Consider the following 21,558-nt stretch of genomic DNA (forward strand, 5'->3'; position numbering starts at 1 on the left):
TTTTTATGTTTTTAGTAGAGACAGGGTTTCATCATGTTAGCCAGGATGGTCTTGATCTCCTGACCTGGTGATCGCCAGCCTCGGCCTCCCAAAGTGCTGGGATTACAGGCACGAACCACCACACCTGGCCTATGTAATGTCTTCGAGATTCATCCATGTTTTTGTATTGTTCCTTTTCATTGCTCAGTAGAATTCCATTCAAGAATGTGTGTAAATTTATCCAATTTTGTGTTGTGGATATTAAAATTGTTTCCAGAATAAATCTGCTAATAATATCCATCTCAAACATTTTTTGTGAATGTAGCTCTCTGGGATAGATACCTAGATATAAAAATACTGAGTATTCAGCCATAAAGAAGAACAAAATCATGTTCTTTGCAGCAACATGGATGCAGTTGGAGGCCATTATCCTAAGGGAATTAATGCAGGAACAGAAAACCAAATACCATATGTTCTCACTTTTGAGTGGGAGCTAAACACTGGTTACTTATGGACATAAAGATGCCAACAGTAGACACTGGAGACTCCTAGAGAGGCGAGGGAGAAGAGGAGGCAAGGGCTAAAAAACTCTCTATTGTGTATTATGCTCAGTACCTGGGTGGTGGGATCAATCGGACCCCAAACCTCAACATCACACAATATGCCCAGGTAACAAACCTGCACGTGTACCCCTGAATCTAAAACGAAAGTTGAAAGTATTTTTAAAAAGAAAGAAAAAAAGAAATGACTGAGTGGTATGGTAAATGTATGTTTAATTTTATTTAAAAACAAAACAGAAAAGCTGCCAAACTGTTTTCCAAAGTGGTTGCACCATTTTATGTTTCCATCAGCAGTGCATGAGAATCCGGGTGTGGTACATCCTCCCCAACACTTGTTACTGCCAGTCGTTTTAATTGTTGCCTTTCTAGAGGATGTGTAAAGGCACCATATCATGGTTTTATATGGAATTTCTCTGATGACTATGAGGACTATGTTGGGCACCTTTTCATGTCATTATAAGTCATTCCTAGGTAAAGCGGAATAACTTAAATACAAAGGCAAAAAACAACTTTATTAGTCTGTTCTTGCATTGCTATAAAGAACTACCTGAGACTGGATAATTTGTAAAGAAAAGAGATTTAATTGGCTCATGGTTCTGCAGGCCGTACAAGAAACATGGCTGGGGAGGCCTCAGGAAACTTAAGGTCATGGCAGAAGTCAAAGGGGAAGCAGGTACATCTTACATGGCTGAAGAAGGAGGAAGAGAGAGAAGGAAGAGGTGCCACCCACTTTTAAACAACCAGATTTTGTGAGAACTCACTCACTATCATGAGAACAGCAAAGGGGAAGTTTGCCCCCATGATCCAATCACCTCCCATCATGCCCCTCCTCCAACACTGGGAATTACAATTTGACATGATATTTGGGCAGGGACACAAATCCAAACCATATCAGTAACCAAATTTTGAAAAGGTCACAAGCTTCCAACTTGTGCCCCAGGATCTCCAGGCAATGGATTAACGGATGCATGCCTCTACTGGATAGTTGTGTCTAATTCCTGATGTCCAGAGGTGTGGTGAAACCTCTCCTAGCATCTCTAGTTTATAGAAAAGACTATGCAGGCTGGGCGCGGTGACTCACGCCTGTAATCCCAGCACTTTGGGAGGCTGAGGCAGGCGGATCAAAAGATCAGGAGTTCAAGACCAACCTGGCCAACATAGTGAAACCCCATCTCTACTAAAAATACAAAAATTAACTGGGCGTGGTGGCAGGCCCCTGTTGTCCCAGCTACTCGGGAGGCTGAGGCAGGAGAATTGCTTGAACCTGGGAGGCGAAGGTTGCAGTGAGCCAAGATGGCGCCACTGCACTCCAGCCTGGGAGACACGACGAGACTCCACTTCAAAAAAGAAAAAGAAAAAATCCATCCATGTACTTTTAGACATTTAGGTTTTCTCTGCGTATCAGCTATTGTGAATAATGCTCCCAAGAAATATGCGAGTGCAGACATCTCTTTGGTATACTGTTTTCATTTATTTTGGGTATATATCCAGCAGTAAGGTTGCTGGATCATATGGTAATTATAGCTTAGTTTTTGAAGGCACCTCCATCCTGTTTTCCAAAATGGCTTTACTAATTTACAAATACGGCCAATAGTGTATATTGGTTTCCTTTTCTCCACATTCTTGACAAAACTTGTCTTTGATCTTTTTAACAATAGCCAATCTAACACGTGTGAGGTGATATCTCATTGTGTTTTTAATTTGCATTTCTCTGGTGATTAGAGACGTTGAGTGTTTTTTCATATATCTTTTGGCCATTGTGTGTACGTGTGTGTATATATATGTGTACATATATATGTGTGTGTGAATGTGTATCTATTTATATTATATAGGGGGGTGTGTGTGTGTGTGTGTGTGTTTTGAAATGAGGTCTTCCTATGTTGTCCAGGCTGGAGTGCTATGGTGAGATCTTGGCTCACTGCAACCTCTGCCTCCTGGCTCAAGTGATCCTCCACCTCAGCCTCCTGAGTAGTTGGGGCCATAAGTGCATGGCACCATGCCTGGCTAATTTTTTGTATTTTTGGTTGAGATGAGGTTTTGCCATGTTGACCAGGCTATTGTTTAATTCCTGTCCTCAAGTAATCTGCCCGCCTCAACCTCCCAAAGTACTGTGATTACAGGCACGAGCCACTGCACCCAGCCTCTGTATTTCTTCTTTTGAGAAATGTCTATTCAAGTCCTTTACCTATTTTTAAATTGGATTTCTTGTTTTCTTGTTATTGAGTAGTTTAAGTTCCTTGTATATTTTATATATGAGTCCCTTATCCAATATATGACATGCACATGTTTTCTCTTAGAAACAGATTGATTCATTTTTTTATTTACCTTTTTTTTTTTTTTTCAAGACAGAGTCTTACTCTGTCGCCCAATTTGGATTGCAGTGACCCAATTGCAACTCACTGCAGCCTCCACTTGCTGGGTATAAATGGTTCTCTGGTCTCAGGTTCCTGAGTAGCTTGGATTACAGGCATGTGCCACCATGCCTGGCAAATTTTTGTATTTTTAGTAGAGACAGGGTTTCACCATTCTGGCCAGGCTGGTCTCAAACTCCCAACCTCAGGTGATCCACCCATCTAAGCCTCCCAAAGTGCTGGCATTATAGGCATGAGCCACCATGCCCAGCCAGATTGATTTTTTTTTTTTTTTTGAGTAGAGTCTCACTCTGTTGCCCAGGCTGGAGTGCAGTGGCTCAGTCTCAGTTCCCTGCAACCTCCACCATAGAGACAGGGTTTTGTTTCTACTAAAAAGGCTGGTCTGGTCTCAAACTCCTGACCTCAAGTGATCCGCCTGCCTCGGCCTCCCAAAGTGCTGGGATTACACATGTGAGCTGCTGTGCCCAGCCCAGATTAATTTTTTTTTTTTTTTTTTTTTTTTGAGATGGAGTTTTGCTCTTGTTGCCCAGGCTGGAGTGCAATGGTGTGATCTCAGCTTATTGCAATATCTGTCTCCTGGGTTCAAGCGATTCTCCTGCCTCAGCCTCCTGAGTAGCAGGGATTACAGGCATGCGCCATCAAGACTGGCTAATTTTGTATTTTTAGTAGAGATGGGGTTTCTCCATGTTGGTCAGGCTGGTCTCGAACTCCTGACCTCAGGTGATCAGCCTGCCTCGGCCTCCCAAAGTGCTGGGGTTACAAGCGTGAGCCATTACGCCCAGCCCCAGATTGATTCTTAACAGGAATTCTATCATCGTGAGACAATGCAGGTTCTGTACAAACATGACCCTGAGGCAGAAATCCCTAGCACAGAGTGAGTTATGACATGTGATGAAAACTGTTATGCAGTAGAACTTGATACATGACTCATCTGAATGGATGTTTTAAGAGCTATAGTTGGTTCTATCACAGGAATAGCACATGATAAGTAGGGGCCACTTTGTCAGTCTACGTCCAACTACATCCAGCAATGGAAAGAAGCATCTGGCAGAATAAGAGCCATGACTGACCTGCAACTGTTGTGGGTTGCACTGTGTCCCCTAAAAAAGGTACATTCAATTCCTATCCCAGGTACCTGTGAATGTGACCTTGTTTGAAGATAAGGTATTTGCAGTTATAATTAAGTTAGAATATGAAGTCATACTGGACTAAGGTAGGTTTTAGATCTCATATAACTGATGACCTTACAAGAAGGGAGAACACATGGAGACACGTAGTCAAGAAGGCCATGTGACAATGGAGGCAGAGACTAGAGTGATGCAGCTAAGAACTCCAGAGACTGCGCAAACCAGCAGAAGCTAGCAGAGAGGCAAGGAACAGATCCTCCCTTAGGGCACCCCGAAAGAACCTGCCCTGCCGAAAATTCAATTCCAACTCCTGACCTCCAAAACTGTGAGACAATACATTTTTGTTGTTTGAAGCCTCCCAGTTGGTGGGACTTAAAACAGGCAGGGCTGGGTGTCGTGCCTGTCATCCCAGCACTTTGGGAGGCTGAGGCAGGCAGATTGCTTGATTTTAGGAGTTTGAGACCAGCCTGGCCAAAGTTGTGAAACCCTGCCTCTACTAAAAATACCAAAATTAGCTGGCATAGTTGCCTGCACTTCTAGTCCTGACATTTGAAGACTGTGCCTGTCCCCTTCTACTGCCACCATAATTTTTAAGTTTCCTGAGCTCCCAAACATGTGGAACTGTGAGTCAATTAGATTTCTTTTGGTTATAAGTTACCCAGTTTCAGGTAGTTCTTTACAGCAGTGTGAAAATGCACTAATACAGTATTATTTTACTACCTCTACTTTTAACACACTTCATGTACTTCTAAAGATCTACAGGCTGGGTGCGGTGGCCCACACCTGTAATCCCAGCATTTTGGGAGGTCAAGGCAGGAGGATTGCTTGAGTCCAGGAATTGGAAACCAGCCTGGGCAACACAGTGAGACCCCATCTCTGGAGAAATTTTTAAATTAGCCAGGTGTAGTGATATATGCCTGTGGTCCCAGCTACTTGGGAGGCTAAGACAGGAGGATCCTTTGAGACCAGTAGTTTGAGGCTGCAGTGATCTCTGATCAAGCCACTGGGTGACAGAATGACATCCTGTCTCAAAAAAAAAAAAAAAAAATTCTAGAAAGGCTTAATGTTTCAAACAATGACTTAATTTTGCCTACTATATACACAGTAGTATGGAATCAACTTCACATATAACCATGGTTATATCTGAAAGTGGCTTCTAATCAGGAACAGTCTGGTCTATAATTCATTTCTCCCAATTCCTTCTTTCTGAAACTAATCCAATGAATGAGATGTGTTTTTACAATTTCATTTCCAAAAGTCCCTGTCAAGAGACAACCTAAGTACTTTAACGCAAAATGAACAAAATGTGTTAGTCTACTACCACTATTTTTGTCATTATTGGAGAAATAGAATTAAAAACAAAATCTTCTCCCACAAAAGTAATCTCCCAGAAATCCTCTCCACAAAAGTAGTAAAGAAAGAAAAATAATTTTATCACTATTATTATTGAATATGCATTAAGAAATAACATGATATGCATCACTGGCAATCCATAAAGAGATTGCAAAGATAGAAAGAAATATTTTTTTTGTTTTGTTTTCAAAATGGAGTCTGGCCCAGGCTGGAGTGTGGTGGTGTGATCTCAGCTCACTGCAACCTCTGCCTCCCGGGTCAAGTGATTTTCGTGCCTCAGCCTCCGAGTAGCTGGGAATACTGGCGCGCGCCACCACACGCAGCTAATTTATGTATTTTTAGTAGAGATGGGGTTTCACCGTGTTGGCGAGACTTGTCTCGACCTCCTGACCTCAGGTAATCCACCCGCCTTGGCTTCCCAACGTGCTGGGATTACAGGCATGAGCCACTGCACCCGACCTGTTTTTGTTTTTGTTTTTTTGTTTTGAGAAAGGGTCTCACTCTGTCACCCAGGCTGGAATGCAGTGGTACAATCACAGCTCACTGCAGTCTTGACCTCTCGGGCTCAATCCATCTTCCTACCTCAGCCTCCCAAGTAGCTGGGAGTGCAGGGGGCATGCCATCACACCCAGCTAATTTTTGTATTTTTTGTAGAGACGGGGGTCTTGCCATGTTGCCCAGGCTGGTCTGGAACTCCTGGGCTCAGGTAATCCACCCACCTTTGCCTCCCAAAGTGCTGGGATTACAGGCATGAGTTACTGCACCCAACCAAGGAAGGGATAAATTTCACCCTTTTTTCCTGGCATCTTTTGTGATGTCAAGCAGATACAACCTATAACATACATATTCTCATGATAAATGATAACTTGTCCCCAAGTAAGAGGAGTCGACAGCATCATTCATCACATATAGTCCATCTTAAATTTGTCTGTTGATTGGGGGTGGTCTTTGTTTGCTAGTCGACTTTATCCAAAGAAGAAACAGATGTTTCATATCTCTAAGACAGTAGGCAGTTTTGCAACTTGGAGTAAGTCACCCACTGAAGTTAGACTCCTACCCTCCCACAAAAGTAAGAGTTAGGAAAACTATCCCCATGGAAGATTATATTTCAAAGAGGCAGCTGCCATGTCCTTGAGAAAAGCATTCCTGGCTTTATACACAGTATAGCAAAGTTTAAAGAAGTGCAGCTACTATACCAGGCAACGAGTAATCTGAAATCTTGTAGTACGCGCTAGCAAAACACCTTTTGCGATTTCTTCCCTCCAATCTCCCTCAAGCAGATGATCAAGTACAAAGGCGGTTTGAACAATTAACAAACTACTTGCAACTATTCCATTGCAAAGACAGTATTTCCCATCAATTTTTAAAAATGTTGTTATGGTAAAATATATTTGACATAAAATTTACTATTTAAGCATTTTAGGCATGCAGTTCGGTGGCATTAAGTATATTCACACTGTTGTGCAATCATCACTCCCAACCAGCTCCAGAATTTTTTATCATCCCAAAGTGAAACTCTGTACTCTCTTAGCAATAACTCCCCGTGAGCAGCTCCTCCATCCCCTTGGCCTCTGATAACCACTGTTCTACTTTCTGTCTCTGTGAATCTAACTATCGTAAATACCTCATATAAGTGGAATCATAAAATAGTCACATCAATTTTTTTTTTTTTTAATTGAGACAGAATCTTGCTCTGTCACCCAGGTTGGAGTGTGGTGGTACAATCTTGGCTCACCGCAACCTCCCTCTCCTGGATTCAAGTGATTCTCCTGCTTCAGCTTCCCCACTACCTGGGATTACAGGTGTCCACTAGGACAACGGCTAATTTTTTTATGTTTAGTAGAGATGAGATTTCACCATGTTGGTCAGGTTGGTCTCGAACTCCTGACCTGGGGTGATCTACCCACCTTGACCTCCCAAAGTGCTGGGATTACAGGTGTGACCCACCATGCCCAGTCAGTCCCAGCAATTTCTAAAAACTGTCTACAAAGTGTTTTACTACTCCTCTAATTTCTTTTTTTTTTTTAATTTAGGGACCTATCAACCTAACGGATATCTCTAATTTTAGATACATCAAATACTTGAAAATATCTGGAAAGACTAGATATTTCAAATAAGAGCTTACTTACCTGTCCACTAGATATATAATACTGCTAAATAAAACTGCACACACCTAGCAATAGTTATAATAAGGTATCTTCTAAATATGAACATTTTGGCATAGATATTTCAAAAAATACTCATCAATTGTATATACAGGGAGAAATAAAATTCACATAGAGAGCATAGTTATAATACGAAGATGACTTCTAAATATGACCAGATTGCTGTCATAGAAGCTTCTTCTCTTCCTCCTCAGGCCTTTTTTTTTTTTTTTTGAGACTGAGTCTTGTGCTGTCATCCAGGCTAGAGTACAGTGGCGTGATCTCAGCTTTTTGCAACCTCCGCCTCCTGGGTTCAAGCGATTCTCCTGCCTCAGCCTCCCCAGTAGCTGGGACTATAAGTGCATGCCACCACTCCCAGCTAATTTTTGTTTTCTTCAGTAGAGACGGGCTTTCACCATGTTGACCAGGCTGGTTTCAAACTTGCAACATCAGGTGATCCACCTGCCTTGGCCTCCCAAAGAGGTGGGATTACAGGCATGAGCCACCCTGTCCCATGTCTTCTAAATCATTGAACAAAAGTGGACATGTGTTGCTTCTACTGGTGGTCTAACAATTCCATTTCAAAAGGTTATTTCCAAAAGACGTTTCTTTTCTACAATTAAAAATAAAATAAATGGCCATTTACAAGTTATGTGGTTTTCTAGGTCTACTTTATCATGTCAGCAACCTTTCTATCTAGAAGGCCTAGATGTAGCAAATGTTTTATTTGTTTGTATTTTTATAGAGACGGGGATGTCATTTATTTTCCAGGCTGGTCTCAAACGTCTGGCCTCAAGCGATCCTTCCACTTCAGCAAATTTTTTTTTCTAATGTACAAAAATTTTACAAAAAAACCTTTTAGGCCGGGCACAGTGCCTCACACCTGTAATCTGGCACTTTGGGAGGCCCAGGCAGAGGGATCAACTGAGCTCAGGACTCCAAGACCAGCCTGGGCAACATTGTGAAATCCTATCTCTACAAAAAAATACAAAAACTAGCTGGGCATGGTGGCAGGCCCCGCCTGCAGTCCCAGCTACTCAGGAGACTGAGATGGGAGGATCACCTGAGCCTGGGAGATCAAGGCTGCAGTGAGCCATGTTCACACCACAGCACTCCAGCCTGAGTAACAAAGTGAGCCCCTGTCAGGGGAAAAATAGGAAAAAAAAAGTTTTCTTTTAAAAGGTGTGAGAGGCAGCCGTGGTGGATTACTCCTGTAATCCAAGCTATTCTAGGTCTGAAGCAGGAGGATTGCTTTTGGATAGGAGTTTGAGACCACTCTGGGCAACATAGCAAGACCCCAATCTCTACAAAAAACAAAATATTAATCACACCACTGCACACTAGCCTGGGTGACAGAGTGAGACCACGTCTCTAGAAAAAGATAAACGTAGGCGAGGGTGTGGTGGGTCGAGCCTGTAATCCCAGCACTTTGGGAGGCCATAGTGGGAGGACTGCTTGAGCCCAGGAGTTGGAGACCAGCCTGGGAAACATAGGATTTAAAAAAAAAAAAAGCCTGGGGTGGTGGGGCACACCTATTGCCCCACCTAATCGAGAGGCTGAGATGGGAGGTTCACTTGAATCTAGGAATTTGAGGCTGCTGTGAACCTCAGCAGTGATTGCACCACTGCACTGCAGCCTGGGTGACAGAGGGAGACCCTGTCTCAAAAAAAGAAAAAAAAAAAGTGGGATGTGGAGAATGGAGATCAACTTGTTCTTCTCATATGCACAGGACTTCTACACTGCCTCCTAAATCTCCCCGAAGGATGCTGGGCACTTCTTTTTCTTGACCCAGCGCTGTTAAGTTTTTCTACCGTTTCTGGCTTCCACTGCCAGGACCATGCGCAGGAAGGTTGCTAACGGTTTTAACGGTTCTAACCGTCGCTGGGCCGCTCATTTCCTGGCCTGGAAGGCCTTTTTCGTTATTGTTCCATCTCAGGGGCACTAAGCAGCCGCCCCAAGTCTCGCATCCGCGCGGCTCCTTGGCCAGTCGCTGCTCCACACAGCTTCGCCTTCTGGGCCGGAGGTCTCAGTCGGGCCTTCCGGTGCCGCCATGTTTGTCACCCTGCGTTGTCCATTGCCCAAAGATTCCACGTCCTAGGTGGCCTGGCGGGTGTTTGCTGCCGTCCAACCAATATGAGTCGAAGAGTCCAGACTCGAGGAGGTCACTGGGGCCATCAGGTCGCAGGGCCTGCAGGGTCTGTTGCTTCTAGGCCTGGACCTGGCCGGTAGGTGCAGCCGTCCCTGGGCCTCAGCTGACACAGGTTCCTGAGGCACAGGCCTTGCCCCCTCTGGAGCTCTCTGCAGCAATTATGTCATTTTTTCTTGTTTTTAATAAATGCCAGCAAAACTAACACTATCAGGCGGAAGTTGCTAGCACTGTATAACCCTGTGTTTCTTTTCTATACTTTTTTTTTTTTTTTTTGAGAGGGGAGTCTCCCTCTGCCAGGCTGGAGTGCAGTGGTGCGATCTCGGCCCACTGCAAGCTCTGCTTTCCGGGTTCACGCCATTCTCCTGCCCCAGCCTCCTGAGTAGCTGGGACTACAGGGGCTGCCACCACGCCCGGCTTATTGTTATATATTTAGTAGAGACGGGGTTTCACCATGTTGGCCAGGATGGTCTCGATCTCTTGACCTCGTGATCCACCTGCCTTCGTCTCCCAAAGTGCTGAAATTACAGGCATGAGCCAACGTGCCCGGCATAACGCTGTGTTTCTACCCCACATTTTTGAGTCCAGGCTTGAGCACAGTGGCACAGTCTCAGCTCACTGCTGCCTCTGACTCTGGGCTCAAGTGATCCTCCCACCTCAGCCCCCCAAGTACCTGGGACTGCAGGTGTGAGTGCATACCACCATGCCCAGCTAATTTTTGTATTTTTTGCACAGAGATGGGTTTCACTATGTTACCCAGGCTAGTCTCAACCTCCTGGGCGCAAGTGATCCTCTCACCTGGGCTTCCCAAAGTGCTAGGATTAAAGACATGAGCCACCCTGCGGGCCCCACATTTTCAATTACTCTGAATACACAGGATCTTAGTCCCTGCACTGAGGAGGTGACAGGAAATGATAGTTTGAAATCACTAACTACAGAAGTAGTATAATTTTTTTTTTTAATCATTAAGTCAGGTGCTTAGTGTTAGAGTCCTCGCCAATACAGCACAGTCTCTCATTGCGAGGTATAACCTGGAGTCCTTTGTCTCATGACCAAGATAATTAAGGACCATGGATACAAAGGGTGAGGTTGGAGCAAAAGTTTAATATGCGAAAGAAGAAAGCTCTCCACAGCAGAGACAGGTGAATGAGTTGCCAAGTATGAAGCTGGGTCCGGGGGGTTTTATGGACTGGGAAGGGAAGAAATGTGCTGACTGGTCTTGGAGAAAGCCCTACTCAGGTTGGCCTGGGACCAATCAGGGGCTGAAGTGATGATTCACAGAGGCTTGGCTCACAGTCCAAAGCATGTTCAAAAAAGAAAAGGAAATTACCCACCAGAACCCACTGGAGCCCACCGTGTACATGCCCCCAAAAGGAGAACAGGCTGTTTCCTGGAACCTGCTGATTATACAAAGGAAAAAGGCATTTCTATGTTGGGTCTTGTTCCCATATCGGTGTAGCTGTGGGCATGTCTTACGACACAAACGACAAAGGCATTTCTATGTTGGGCCTTGTTCCTTTATCTGAGTGGGCCATAGATTTGTGCAAGTTTCCTTATCTGTGCCTTCAGCCTGATTTTTCAGGCTGTTTCTCTGTTTAAAGGAGTTTTACCAAGGACCCACCCTAACTGCTTAACTTTTTCTCTCATTAGTTCTTAGAGCAGTAAATGTTTTTTGTTTTTAAGTATTTTTATAAATGGTACTGGCTAGGCAAGGTGGCTTACGCCTATACTCCCAGCACTTTGAGAGGCTGAGGCAGGAAGATTGCTTTAGCCCAAGAGTTCAAGAACTCATAGGCAGTGCACCCAGAGTCAGCCTAGAGCAGTATATTTAACATATGTATGCTGTCTCTTTTCCCATGATGTTGTCTCTACTCTGGAAGCAGTTTACTCTCAAACCTGGTGTTTTATTAAGAGTGGAAGGATGTGTCCTGGTAGTGGGATGTCCCATGTTTGTAGTGCAGGATGCTTGATCATCTTCAACTTAACAGGCCCAGTCTGAACCAAGGAGGCCCTCTCCTTCTGGAATCTGGGGTTCCAGTTAGTCTAGATGGGTCTCTTGGACAGAGATGTAAATATGGAAGCTTTGAGATTGTAATATTCTATTTTATGAATGGAGAAGCCAGGAAAATTGGACTAGGGAAAGAAGCACAGATGAGAGACAGAGAGTCCGGATGGCTTATCAATTCTACATTCCCTTATGCTACCAAAGCCTGGCTGCATTCCTCTGTCTTTTAATAAATATCTTTTCCTTTCCTGTGAGTCACTTTGGGTTGTTTTTTGTTACTTGCCAACAGGCTAACTGGTAAAGATTCTGTCCTTTTTCCTGGAACAACTTCTCTTTCAGAGAATTTCCCCCAACTTGCCATTTGACAATTACTGTTAAACTTTAATATACACGTGCCCTTTAATGCAGCACTTTTTTCATTCCAAGGTCTCACAATTTCTAGAACTAGAAGGGCAAGACTGAAAAGATTTCACTGCAACAATGTGTACAATAGAAAAAAAGGCAAAAAGGTACATTATCTATGCCTGCCTACTGGGAATTGATTAAGTAAATTACTGTGCATCAACACAATGAAATGTGGTGCAGTTTTCAAGAAGAATGACTTAGCTGTATGCGCACATGGAAAGATCTTCAAGACATGATTTTTTTTTGGCGGGGGGTGATTGTTTGTTTTTGAGACAGAATCTTGCTTTGTCGCCCAGGCTGGAGTACAGTGCTATGAAATCAGCTCACTGCAACCTCTGCCTCCCGGGTTCAAGTGATTCTTCTGCCTCAGCTTCTCGAGTAGCTAGGATTACAGGTGCCCACTACCACCAGGGGACTAATTTTTTTGTAGTTTTAGTAGAAATGGATTTTCACCATGTTGGCCAGGCTGGTCTTGAACTCCCGACCTCAGGTGATCCGCCCGACTCAGCCTCCCAAAGTGCTGGGATTACAGGTGTGAGCCACCACACCCGGTCAAGACATGATGTTTTGATTGATAAATGGCATAGTAGGACAAGCCCATTCATATAATAATCAAAACCCCAAATCTCTCTCTCTCTGTCTCGTGTGTGTGTGTGTGTGTGTGTGTGTGTGTGTGTGTGTGTGTGTGTGTATGTATTTAGGGAAGTCTGTGAACTTATGCAAGGAAGGTTGGAGTGGAGGTGTGAGTAGGTTTTGTTGTGAAGACGTCATTTCAATTTCTGCTGTATGGAACATGCTTTTATATTGTTTGAGTTTTATAAGGATGTCTACAGATGGAATATCTTTTAAAAAATCAAAATCATTTAATGAATTTGTGGTGGTTTCAAAATATGTTCACAAATTCTAAGATACTCCTCCATTTAAGTGATGAAACTCAATTCCCCAACCCTTTGAATGTGGGATGTTCCAGGTTAAATTGTACTTTCCTGTCTGAGACCTGCAGTCAACTATTTCTTCAGGAAGCTCTGGTTTGGTGGAGTGGGAAATAACATTTTAACTGAACACTGGGGGAGTTCATAGCCATTAGGTCGGTCATTGTTCCTGGGTTTTTCAGTGTGGAAAGCTACGAAATGCATATTGTTTTTGCTTTCAAAAGAGTAAATAGATCATGAGTTCAGTGTATGAAAGAGTTATTTGGATAAAGGTGCTTTCCTGATATAGATGAATGTTAGGTTCCCTGTTCTCCTTTTCTCAATTTCCTTTGGGAAACTTAGTTGTCAAGTACACATCATCCAATGTTTTCTTTTGGTGATGAATTTTCTATGTTAGTTGAAAAGGGAAAAATAATTATCCTCTCTTTTTCTAATGTAGTTACTTGTCTCTGAATTATTCAAACTAAATTGAGCTGTTGCATGACCAAAATTAGTATCTTTTTTGGGTTTAGCTAAATATTTTTAAAATGATATTTTTGATACTGAAAAGTAAAAAAGAAGCCAGGCACAGTGGGGAGTGCCTGTAATCCCAACTACATGGGAGGCTGAGGGAGAATCGCTTGAGCCCCAGAGTTGGAGACTGCGGTGAGTTATGATTGCACCACTGCGCTCTGGATGACAGAGTGAGATCCCAACTCTTAAAAAGAAAAAAAAAAAGTTATGCTGAAGAAAAGAATAATAAATTTTAAAATACAGTACTGCGTAATCCAACTTAGAATAAAATCTAAAACAAGTGCAACTAATACATTTTAATTGAAAGAAGGTGAGGAGTTTTATGGCGTTGGGGATCAGTGGTTGGAGGATGACTGCAAAGGGCATAAGGGAATTTGGGGTGGTGATGGAAGTGTTCATCTTTGGTACGACAATGTCTATACTTCTCCAAACTCGTTGTGCACTTAAAACGTGTGCCTTTTGTTTTATGTAATTTTTACATCCATAAAGTTGACTTCAGTAAAAAAAGAAAGAAAAAAATTTTGGAATGACTCAAACTTAAACTCATACAGTGGAAACAAATATCCAAGCAAAGTCTCACTTTAGTAAAATATTTGAAATAATCTATGCAGAAATGGACCTCATATGCAGAACCTACTTCTGATGTAAACATCTTGGAGACTAGCCTTTGATCCCTTTAAGTAAATGGCCAGGAATATGCTGGGTTTGTTTGTGCTGGCTACTAGACTGATGAGCATGAAGTCATGTCAGCATTTCCCATCAACACACTGCAGACGGGAGACTGATAACAAGCATATGGTAATCAGGCAGACAGGTAACCTAAGTCTATTCCCTCCAGGGAGGGACCATAAATGTACAAAAACTCTCCCAAATCTGGAGGGGTGATATGGTTTGGCTCTGTGTCCCCACTCAAATCTCTTCTCAAATTGTAATCCCCAAGTGTCGAGAGAGGGATTTGGTGGGAGGTGATTGGATTGTGGGGATGGTTTCCCCCATGCTGTTCTTACGATAGAGAGTTCTCATGAGATCTGATGCTTTAAAAGTGGCAGTTTTGGCCAGGTGCAGTGGCTCACGCCTGTAATCCCAGCACTTTGGGAGGCTGAGGTGGGCAGATCACAAGGTCACCAGATCGAGACCATCCTGGCTAACAAGGTGAAACACCATCTTTACTAAAAATACAAAAAATTAGTTGGGCGTGGTGGCAAATGCCTGTAGTCCCAGCTACTTGGGAGACTGAGGCAGGAGAATCCTTTGAACCCAGGAGGTGGAGGTTACAGTGAACCAAGATCGCACCACTGTACTCCAGCCTGGGTGACAGAGCAAGACTCCGTCTAAAAAAAGAAAGTGGCAGTTTCCCCGGCACTCTCTCTCTTTCCTGACACCATGTAAGACGTGTCTTGCTTCCCCTTCACATTCTGCCATGATTGTGTGTTTCCTTCCAGACATGCAGAACTGTAAGTCAATTAAACCTCCTTTCTTTATAAATTACCCAGTCTCGGGTAGTATTAGTATCTTCATAGCAGTGTGAGAATGGAGTAATACAAGGGGGAAAAGCAGTGGTCTCCTGCTGGACTGATCACTCTGCTTGGGCCTTATCTTTGGTACTGATACCATTGTCGCAGTTTCCTTATCGGACACAGGAGGGTAAGGCAGAGTAGAGTTTTTTTTGATTTTTTGTTTTTGGGTGTTTTTTTTTTTTTTTTTTTTTTTGAAACAGTTTCACTCTTGTCACCCAGGCTGGAGAGCAATGACATGATCTCAGCTCACTGCAACCTCTGCTTCCCGAGTTCAAATAATTCTCCTGCCTCAGCCTTCTAAGTAGCTGGAATTACAGGCAACTGCCACCATGCCCAGCTAATGTTTGTGTTTTTAGTAGAGACAGGATTTCACCATGTTGGCCAGGCTGGTCTCGAACTCCTGACTTTAGGTGATCCACCCGCCTTGGCCTCCCAAATTACTGGGATTCCAGGCATGAGCCACCGTGTCTGGCCCAGAGTAGAGTTTTATTAAGCAACAGAAAGTTATCAGTAAAGACAGGGCTCCTGAAAGTGGGTTGGTCATCCCCAGGGTGTTTTGTTTTGTTTTGTTTTTTGAGATGGAGTCTTGCTCTGTTGCCCAGGCTGGAGTGCAATGTCACAATCTCAGCTCATTGCAACCTCCATATCCCAGGTTCAAGCGATTCTCCTGCCTCAGCCTCCCAAGTAGCTGGGATTACAGACATGCACCACCATGCCCAGCTAATTTTTGTATTTTTGGTAGAGACAGGATTTCACTGTGTTGGCCAGGCTGGTCTTGAACTCCCTACCGCAAGTGATCTGCCTGCCTCGGCCACCCAAAGTGCTGGAATTACAGGTGTGAGCCACCATGCCCGGCCTCCCCAGGGGTTTTTATCCTTCCTTTCTAGGGGTGTTTTTCTCATTTGCATCCTACACAAACCTCTGCTTCCTGGCTGCTTCCTGGTCCTAGTTGTTAGTGCGCAGGTGCGTTCTTGTCTATAGTTACTCCATCTTAGTTATTAGCCATAAGCACCATAAAAAAGCCCACTTGGGGGTAAAACTGCACTGCAGATCTCATGTTAATGATATTATAATGAGCTTGGGTCAGGTTAAGGACATTTAGTTGATTTATTGTGCTTGTGTCTAAGTTGGGACAAACATCCTTTTGATCAAAAATTCTGGTAAAAGAGGAAGTTCTTAACCACATTTCCATCTGCTAGCTGCATAACAGGGGTGGTGCGGGTGCATTCCTGTAGGCATTATCTTTCTTCTGAGGTCCTCCCTCTCTATCTGCCTAACCAGTCCCTGTCTCCTCTCTCACAGTCATGTGGGGAGTCCAGGGAGCTAGGAACCTGGTACCTTTACCCGTTTGCATAATTTTCACTTTGTAAGTATTTCCTTAAACTATGTTATCAAAGACATAGCTGCAACACTATCTGTGATGAGGCACCTTTCTTTATTGTTCTTTTCTTTTATTTTCTTTTTGAGACGGACTCTTCCTCTGTCACCCAGACTGGAGTGCAATGGCTCAATCTCAGCTCACTGCCACCTCTGCCCCCAACCCCAGGTTTAAGCAATTCTCCTGCTTCAGTCTCTCGAGTAGCTGGTATTATAGGCTTCCGCCACCAAACTCGGCTAATTTTTGTATTTTTAGGAGAGACAGGGTTTCATCACATTGGCCAGGCTGGTCTCAAACTTCTGACCTCAAGTGATCTGCCCACCTTGGCTTCACAAAGTGTTGGGATTACAGGTGTGAGTCACTGTGCCCAGCCGAGGCACCTTTCTTTTAACCACATCACTGTGCCTAGCTCTGATACTCATTGATGTGAATTCCCCAAAACTAAAGCTTTAACAAGAATGGAACAATTTTACAGTTCACAGGCTGAGTGCATTCTAAGAGTATATAAGCTCATTCTATTTTAGTTATGTCAACCTGAAATAATTGAAAGGCTCAAAATCCAGTTTTGAAGAGTTTATTCAAGTGAAAATCTGGGAAAGGCTTTTCACCTGAATAAACCTTTCTCACACAAAGACTTCACAGCTATCACAATGTCTAAGATGGAATGTTAAATATACTCTTTTAAATTGGAAAGGAAGCCAGGCAAGGTGGCTCACGCCTGTAATCCCAGCACTTTGGGAGGCTGAGGCAGGCAAATCACCTGAGGTCAGGAGTTCAAGACCAGTTTGGCCAATATGGTGAAACCCCGTCTTTACTAAAAATATAAAAATTAGCCAAACATGGTAAGACACGCCTGTAATCCCAACTACTCGGGAGGCTGAGGCAGGAGAATTGCTTGAACCCGGGAGGCAGAGGTTGCAGTGAGCCGAGATCACACCACTGCACTCTACCCTGGGCGACATCTTGAGGGAAAAAAAAAAAAAAAACAACATGGAAAGGAAACAGTCCCTCAAAGTCTTACCTCATTCTAGCATTAACTCAAAAGTGTGACTCCAAAAGTCTCACTGGAGACAAGGCAAGTCCCTTCTGTCTAGGAGCCTGTAAAATCAAAAGCAAGTTAGTTATTTCCAAGATGCCATGGGAGTACAGACATTCGTTAATTGTTCCCGTTCCAAATGGGAGAAATTGGCCAAAATAAAAGGGCTACAGACCCTATTAAAGTCTGAAACCCAACAGGGCAGTCATTTTCTTGTCTGGAGACATGAGCACCAGAAAAAAATGGAATCAGTGTACTCAAGTTAAAAGTTAAGTTCTAGCTCACATATGCAGAAAACAAAGGAAATTAATAGGATTATGTTTTATTTTCTTTCTTTTTTTTTTTTTTGAGATGGAGTTTTTTGCTCTTGTTGCCCAGGCTGGAGTGCAATGGCCAGATCTCAGTTCACTGCAACCTCCACCTCCCAGATTTAAGGAGTAGCTGGGATTACAGGTGCCCACAACCACACCTGGCTAATTTTTATATTTTTAGTAGAGAAGGGGTTTCACCATGTTGACCAGGCTGGTCTCGAACTACTGACCTCATGATTCACCCACCTTGGCCTCCCAAAGTGCTGGGATTACAGGCGTAAGCCACCAAGCCTGGCCTGAGGATTATAACGTTTTCTATATAAGACTAATTTAACAATTTAATCTGTTACAGATTGTATTCCCTTTTTTTTTTTTTTTTTTTTTTTTTTTGGATATGGAGTTTCACTCTTGTTGCCCAGGCAGGACTGCAATGGTGCAATCTCGGCTCACTCCAGCCTCCACCTCCCGGGTTCAAGCAATTCTCCTGCCTCAGCCTACCAAGTAGCTGGGATTACAGGCATGCGCCACCATACCCAGATAATTTTTGTATTTTTAGTAGAGATGGGGCTTCACCATCTTGGCCAGGCTGATCTCAAACTCCTGACCTCAGTTGATCTGCCTGCCTTGGCCTCCCAAAGTGCTGGGATTACAGGCGTGAGTCACCGTGCCTGGCCTCATATGGCTTTTGAAAGAGAATCAATCTGGGCCGGGCACGGTCAGATGTGGCCTCCCAGGTTCAAGCGATTCTCCTGCCTCAGCCTCCCGACTATGTGGGATTACAGGTGCCTGCCCCCTCACCATCCAGTAAAAATACAAAAATACAGATAATTTTTGTATTTTTACTGGAGACAGGGTTTCACCATGTTGGCCACACTGATCTCAAACTCCTGACCTCATGATATGCCTGCCTTGGCCTCCCAAAGCTCTGGGATTACAGGCATGAACTGCCATGCCCGGCCCCCCTTTTTTTTTCTTTCTTTTTTTTTTTTTTTTTTGGTCTTGCTCTGTCACCCAGGCTGGAGTGCAGCGGAACAATCAAAGCTCACTGCAGCCTGGAACTCCTGGGCTGAAGTAGTCCTCCCACTTCAGCCTCCTGAGTAGCTAGGAATATTGGCACACACCACTACACCTGGCTAACCCCCCCCCCAAAAAAAAACTGTAGAGACAGGGTCTCTCTATGTTGCTTAGGCTGGTGTATGTTTGTTTTCAAGTTAGGAATGTTCAAGATAGGTTAGAGAAAAGGTAGAATAAACTGGCATTTTTTTAGTGCCAATTTGGTAATCACAGTAATAACCCTTTAGAAAATAAAATAGTAACAAACGTTTATCGAATACTTACTGTTGGTTAAGTACTCTATTGAACACTTTACATGAATTGAGTCAATGTAATTTAATTCATGCAATAATTCTAAGTGGTTACATTTTTACTATGTGTTATGTATTGTTAGTAATTTCATTTCATATGTCAGGAAACTCAGGCATGGAGAAGTCTATTAATTAGGGTTCAGTCATGGAAAAACGAAACCACTTCACATATTTCAAACATAATGGTATTTAGTACAAAGAATTAGATGCTCATAAGTTTGTAAGGGCTGGAGGAGCTACTGTCACATTGATTTTCTTTCTTTTTTTTTTAGACGGAGTTTGACTCTTGTCACCTAGGCTAGAGTGCAATGGTGTGATTTCAGCTCACTGCAACCTCTGCCTCTGGGTTCAAGCAATTATCCTGCCTCAGTCTCCTGAGTAGCTGGGATTACAGGTGCCCTCCACCATGCTCAGCTAATTTTTGTATTTTTAGTAGAGACAGGGTTTCATCATGTTGGTCAGGCTGGCCTTGAACTCCTGACCTCAGGTGATCCACCTGCCTCGGCCTCCCATAGTGCTGGAATTACAAGCGTGAGCCACTATGCCCAGCCTCATTGGTTTTCATTTGTACCGCTGCCTCTGTGGTCCAGAGAATAAGAAGGGTGCTGCTTCTGCTGCCCAAAGGGCAGAAAAGTTCGGAAAACCACTGTTGTCACAGCTGCTTTTAAGTAACTGAGACAGGGACTGGTGCGAAAGAGAGCCAAAGCCTAAGTAAAAACCCACAACAACATGTATCTCTGCCACTTTCCAAATTTCAGGAAGTGTATTCCATTGGGTAAAACACAATGGAATCCAGAACACAGGAGGCAAGGGCTCCTGGGAAATGTAGTTCATAGGGTTTCCGCCTTGCCTTAGGGAGTGCTGAGAAGAGTGTGGAATGAATGCTTGCATTTGTTTTCTATTGCCATGAAAAGTTACCACAAACATAATGGCTTAAAACACCACACACTTATCTCACAGTTCTGTAAGTCAGAAGTACAGTGGACTCAGGTGGGAACTCTGCTTAGGGTCTCAATAGGCTGTCAGTCAGGTAAGGCTGTGCAGAAGAATCTGCTTCTGGGTTCATTCAGGTTGTTGGCAGAACTACTTTCATTCTCAAGATTTGCATGTGGTCCCTCTCATCTTCAAGCCAGGAACCATGGGTTGAGTTCTGCCTGTGCTTTGAAAATCTATGAATTTCCTTTCTGCTGCATCTATGTGACTTGTCTTTTGCCTTTAGGGATTCACATGATTACACTGTACTCACCAGGAAAATCTAGGTTAAGTCCTCCATCTTAAGGTCAGCTGATTATAACCTTAATCATATTTGCAAAGTCCCTTTTGCCATGTAAGGTAACTTATAACTGTAAGAGGCATACTAGGAGACAAAGATCATGGGAGTACAAATTCTGCCCATCACAATCCTCAATGGAAGAAAACAAACAAACAAGAAAGCATTCCAACACAAAAATCTAAAGAATTTACTCAAGATCGTTGATAGTCTCAGCTTCATTAATTTTCGTAATAGTTACTATACATCAAGTGTCTACTATAAGTCAGGAAATGTACAAAAAACTGTATCTGTTATTATGTTAAGCATTATTTATTTTAAAAAGTCAAATAGCAAATTGAGAGACTTCATAGTACTTCATGTAGCACATTATGTGAATGAATGTATTTATTTATTTATTTATTGAGACTGAGTCTCGCTTTGTCACCAGGCTGGAGTGCAGTGGCGTGATCTTGGCTCATTGCAACCTCCTTCTCTGGGGTTCAAGCGATTCTCCCGCCTCAGCCTTCCAAGTAGCTGGGACGACAGGTGCGCACCATCATGCCCAGCTGATTTTTGTTTTTTTAGTACAGATGGGGTTTCACCATATTGGCCAGGATGGTCTTGATCTCTTGACCTCAAGTGATCTGCCCACCTTGGCCTCCCAAAGTGCTGGGATTACCGACGTGAGCCACCACACCTGGCCAACAATAATAAACTTTATTAACATAATGTCCAGTAAATATCAATTATTTTTTTTTATAGAGATGAGATCTCGCTATATTGCCCAATCTGGTCTCAAACTCCTGGGCTCAAGCTATCTGTGGGTCTTGGCCTCCCAAAATGCTAGGATTACAGGTGTGCACATGGCCTATTATATTACTATTATTAAAATGAAATACAAGATATCCTAGTACCTTAAATAGATATAACAAAATGCTAGGATTACAGGAGTATGCCTGGTCTGTTTTATTACTATTGTTAAAATGACATACAAGATATCCTAGTACCTTAAATAGACATAACATTTCTAAAGGCTAGTTACTCACTGTTAACTAAATTAAGTCCAAATTCCTTATCTGACTGCAACTTACTACCTTCCACTCCCTCCCACACTATCTCTCTTAGCAACCCTATAATTATTTTCAAAATCATGTTCCAGAACAA

General features: G+C 43.2%; 1 protein-coding gene across 1 annotated transcript in view; it reads left to right on the plus strand.

Annotated features, from left to right (window-relative positions):
* Positions 1-9,472: 9,472 nt before the first annotated feature.
* LOC105467783 (activating transcription factor 7 interacting protein 2) overlaps positions 9,473-21,558 on the plus strand; it is a 104,424-nt gene continuing 92,338 nt past the window's right edge. The window contains exon 1 of the mRNA XM_071084111.1: positions 9,473-9,760. The gene's annotated coding sequence lies outside the window, so the exon portion shown is untranslated. The remainder of the gene's footprint in view (positions 9,761-21,558) is intronic.

The sequence above is a fragment of the Macaca nemestrina genome, chromosome 18 (assembly GCF_043159975.1).
Source record: "Macaca nemestrina isolate mMacNem1 chromosome 18, mMacNem.hap1, whole genome shotgun sequence".
Classification (NCBI taxonomy): Eukaryota; Metazoa; Chordata; class Mammalia; order Primates; family Cercopithecidae; genus Macaca; species Macaca nemestrina.